A 5,131-nucleotide genomic window follows, 5' to 3' on the forward strand; every position below is an offset into this window, starting at 1 on the left:
GGGTTCGATACCCGGACCAGGCGGATTTTTTCGGTCGCTCACCAGTCACCTAGCTGTGTTTGGAGATTTATGTTTGTCCTTTGTCCCCCTTGTTCCCCTTCTCCAGGGATTATTTTCATCAGTATTGTCCAGCTCGCTTGCCCCTTTGCATTTAATTGCATTATAACCATAACCTTAAATTGCAAGCTTCACCCTTGTTGGTGTTAAACTGGTGGCAGCTGATAAAACCCGTTTGCTCTACTGACGTCTAACCCCTGGTTAGCTCAGTTCGTAGAGCGCTCCACTTGTAATAAAGAGGTCCCGGGTTCGATACCCGGACCAGGCGGATTTTTTCGGTCGCTCACCAGTCACCTAGCTGTGTTTGGAGATTTATGTTTGTCCTTTGTCCCCCTTGTTCCCCTTCTCCAGGGATTATTTTCATCAGTATTGTCCAGCTCGCTTGCCCCTTTGCATTTAATTGCATTATAACCATAACCTTAAATTGCAAGCTTCACCCTTGTTGGTGTTAGACTGGTGGCAGCTGATAAAACCCGTTTGCTCTACTGACGTCTAACCCCTGGTTAGCTCAGTTGGTAGAGCGCTCCACTTGTAATGGAGAGGTCCCGGGTTCGATACCCGGACCAGGCGGATTTTTTCGGTCGCTCACCAGTCACCTAGCTGTGTTTGGAGATTTATGTTTGTCCTTTGTCCCCCTTGTTCCCCTTCTCCAGGGATTATTTTCATCAGTATTGTCCAGCTCGCTTGCCCCTTTGCATTTAATTGCATTATAACCATAACCTTAGATTGCAAGCTTCACCCTTGTTGGTGTTAGACTGGTGGCAGCTGATAAAACCCGTTCGCTCTACTGACGTCTAACCCCTGGTTAGCTCAGTTGGTAGAGCGCTCCACTTGTAATGGAGAGGTCCCGGGTTCGATACCCGGACCAGGCAGATTGTTTCGGTCGCTCACCAGTCACCTAGCTGTGTTTGGAGATTTATGTTTGTCCTTTGTCCCCCTTGTTCCCCTTCTCCAGGGATTATTTTCATCAGTATTGTCCAGCTCGCTTGCCACTTTGCATTTAACTGCATTATAACCATAACCTTAAATTGCAAGCTTCACCCTTGTTGGTGTTAGACTGGTGGCAGCTGATAAAACCCGTTTGCTCTACTGACGTCTAACCCCTGGTTAGCTCAGTTGGTAGAGCGCTCCACTTGTAATGGAGAGGTCCCGGGTTCGATACCCGGACCAGGCGGATTTTTTCGGTCGCTCACCAGTCACCTAGCTGTGTTTGGAGATTTACGTTTGTCCTTTGTCCCCCTTGTTCCCCTTCTCCAGGGATTATTTTCATCAGTATTGTCCAGCTCGCTTGCCCCTTTGCATTTAATTGCATTATAACCATGGTGAAAAGGTTTATTTTTCTAAGGGACCAAAAGGACAGCTTTTTACGCACGGTCATTCAGCTGCGGCTGCGCAGTGCGCTGCACGAGTTTATTGTCTCGACAGACGTAGACCTAAGCCCCGATGTGCGAGGTTATTTGAATGAGGTTGTTTCCTCCTACCGGTTTCTAGTGGCTCGTTTTTCACTTGAATATCTGTCCAGTGTGTCGCGCAAACGGCTGACCAAAGACTTCATTGTTTCTCTCCTTCCCATTCCGCTGTACCGTTCGGTGTTCAACGCGGGAAAGGGGCAGGATGTTTTAAAACGTGTCAAGCGAATGTTGGTCCCCGCTTACACCAAAACTTTCTTCTTTAAGCTGCATAGTGAAACCCTGCCGGTTAAAGTGTGGCTGGAAGGGAAAGGTATCTCTGTAGTGTGGTCAGTGAACTGTCTTTTGTGTAAACAGCCGGAAACACTAGAGCATGTGTTCCTCAACTGCTGGGACGCAGTGTTTCTATGGGACGTCCTTCAAAGAACTTTGAAAAAAGACCGTCCGTTAACGCCTCATGGGATCCGCTATCTTTGTGTCGAGGGAGGGAATAATCTTGTGCCATGGGACATGATCATGCTTGTCGGCCTACATAGTTTGTGGCGATGTCGCGTCATGTGATCGTCCCATGTTATCACATCATCATGTGACGTCACCCTCTCAAGTCAATTCGTACCCTCTGGAAACATTTCTAAACAGGCCGAGGACGGAGCCATGGGAGGGGGCTGTGGAAATGGGACGTCACGTGGGAGGACGGTGCCGAGTGTCGTCCTTACCTTTGGCGTCATCATCACGTGACTACCGAATGATTGACAGGTCCCGAAATTTGGAGTCCGAGGACCACCCGTCCTCTGACGTCATCGTCATGTGGGGGCCACCCGACATCTGACGTCATCATCATGTGACTCTGTCGAATGATTGACAGCTCCCGAAATTTGGGGTCCAAGGACCGGGCCACGGGAGAGGGCGTGGGCGTGGGAACGGGGCGTTGGCGTGGGAACGGGGCGTGGGAAAGTGACGTCATGGTCACGTGGGAGGATGATACAGGATGGAACCAAGGCACGTGCCGAGTACGCGCGCGGAATTTGTTTACTTACGTGTATGTGACCAGATTTTGTTTACTTCCGACTCAATCGTGTATCATAATACACTACTGGCGGCGTGTTACTAGCAACTACGACGACGCCCTTGCAGTGTATATAAACGATAGGGCAATAAACACCGGCTCAGTTGAGCTGCCCGGCATAGAACATTGTGTGTCACTACGTAACTGATACAATGATGTAGAAGAAACGCCATATTTTCTTCATAATATAATATAAATTCAAAAGTTTACTATTTTCGAATTATTTCTTTTTTGCCGGGGAGTTTTCGCCATGTATACCTTATTTTCTCTTTTTTTAAAAGATGGGCGTGTAGCATCAAGGTTTTATATACCTCAGCAAACGTTGCTATGATTGTCATAAACTTCTTAACTTGAAGGCGTGATTTCACATACACGACTAATTGCTTCACGCAAGCCTTGACCAACAAAGTGACAGTGTCACGTTGCTCCAGTGAAAAGTTATGAATTATGAGTACTTATGTTATACTTTTTGCGAAAGAACACACTTTTATTTTTACAAAGTTTTAGTAATTTAATATTTAATAAACTGCTTCATCCGCGAGAATGGACATGTTACTTTCTGCATAGTATCTTATTGTGCATACTGAATCTCTCATATCCAGTTGAGAGACAAGTTTGATAGGCTTCCAGTAAAGACTTGTTTAGTTATATATCCAGCGGAATTATTTTTCAGCTTGGTTGCGTGCAGTGAAAATCCAACTTATTTAGCGGATACGCACAACCAGCACACATATCTGTAGGAAAGTAGCTGGTTGCCATACTTGCATCTTATTGCCACGAATGACAAGTGATGAGGCAGTGAACGTTTAATGGGGACGAACTTGTGCCCAAAAATAAAAGGAGAAAGAAAGATAACAACAGAGCGTCGCGGGCGTCGAAGGCGGCGAAGCAGCGGGATAGAACGCCGAGGCGAAACTGAAACTGGTTCGCTACCCGAAGCCCCTATATACACGCGTGAGCTTCTGGAACAATCGGCGCAGAAAGTTCAACGCGCAGAACTTTCGCACCTCGAACAAGCACCAGGATTCTCGAATTTGCCAGAACACTAAAATGCAGGGATAAACAAAAGACACGTTGCTCCCAGGAATCACACCCTAGCTTTCGCGTGGGAGGCCAGTACGATAACCATTAGGCCACGCGCACGCTGCCTATTTGTCCAGCTGCGCGCGCGGCAATATGAAGCAGTTTGTTTTGTTTGATATGTTGTTTCAAGCCACGTATCCAGTCACACCTTACACTATTTATTGTGAGGTGCGTAAACAGTATATTCTTTATAATTTTCGGAATGCGATAATCATTAATCAAATATGCTAGGCTTTAAAATAAAATACGTTCTACAATGATGCATTGCATGTTTATTCGTGCATCTTAATGTGCGCACACTTTACCCATCACACTTGGAGGCAATCCAACCAAACAAGTAGTGTCTGCAATATTTGCAAGGAGGCTTATTGCATTCTTCATTTTTACTGCACTGAAACAAGAAAAGGTAACATATATCAGTATCAGAGGTGAGTGGAGGATGATATAGAGTACATTTTTTACCAGAGTCCTTCAATGTGTGGCTATTCACAAAACGTTTGCGTAACGCTATTTGAGAGTTTGATACGGGACCGCCCAGCTACGTTGACGTCGGCGAACGCGCTGATAACTGCCTGTACAACCACGACCTCTGAGACTATGGTCCCCAGGTGATCTATCAGCTACAAGTAACGGCCAGTCGTATCAGTTCTCCAGGAGCTTCTGATGGGCGTATTTTCAGATAAAAACATAAGAAGCTTTAACAAGAACGGGTTACTGAAAAACCTTATGTAGAGCTTGGTGGCGTGACGGTAACGGGCTTAGCGTTGGCACTGTCTACTTAATTCGTGGCAAATGACGTAAATTAAACCTTGCCCATAATGGTAGGCTCGACAATTTGGCCGCTCAACGAAGTGGGGAGCCGTAGACAAGGTCTGCCGCTGTGCATCCAAGGTCAGGTTTTAATGTTGACCGTAATCCAAGAAGCACGAAAGGCAGGTTGCCCACCCAGGTGTCAGGCAATGTCTGCGTCGGTGGAAACATTTCAGTAATTCGTTTTCTGCAAAATTTTAGTCAGAACTGCAAGTTTTGGGGCCCCAAGGATAGGTATCACCTGTAGAAAGAAAGAAGACTCAAATTGCCGTCTTTGGTCTGTCGTCACAATTGAAGGAACGCCGAAGCTGCTTATCAAGATGAAAATAATTGCTCTAGTTATCATTTCTGCGATCTTTTCCATAAGAAATATCTCTGGCGAGCGCGATAAACGGTGAACACTGCTGAGTAGATATGTGTAGCCCCGGTGCGGTGGTTATGGTCGCGCGATATCTCCGTACGCTTGTTCGAACCGCTGTGATAGAAAAGGAAACTTGCCAAAAAGTGTGTGTGTTTGTCTCGAGCACTTTCAAGGGTTGGGACGCATCGCAGGACCGCACCCCATAACGAATGTCGGCTCTGAAGCTTTGTCAAACAAGACTGCTCGTGCTTAGCTCCTTCGTTGATCGAACACAAGGGTGGCAAAGAGAGTGCAGTGAAAGAAAGACTGCGCAACATAGTATTTGAGGAACGTATGGTTGATAAG

The 5,131-nt window shown here is 46.4% G+C and overlaps 1 non-coding gene across 1 annotated transcript; it reads left to right on the top strand.

Moving 5' to 3' along the window:
- The first annotated feature begins 856 nt into the window (after positions 1–856).
- Trnat-ugu lies at positions 857–929 on the top strand. The gene has a single exon. It is a non-coding gene; the product is annotated as a tRNA-Thr (tRNA).
- Positions 930–5,131: the final 4,202 nt, after the last annotated feature.

Source organism: Ixodes scapularis, unplaced genomic scaffold, assembly GCF_016920785.2.
Source record: "Ixodes scapularis isolate PalLabHiFi unplaced genomic scaffold, ASM1692078v2 ptg001739l_1__unscaffolded, whole genome shotgun sequence".
In the NCBI taxonomy this organism is placed as follows: domain Eukaryota; kingdom Metazoa; phylum Arthropoda; class Arachnida; order Ixodida; family Ixodidae; genus Ixodes; species Ixodes scapularis.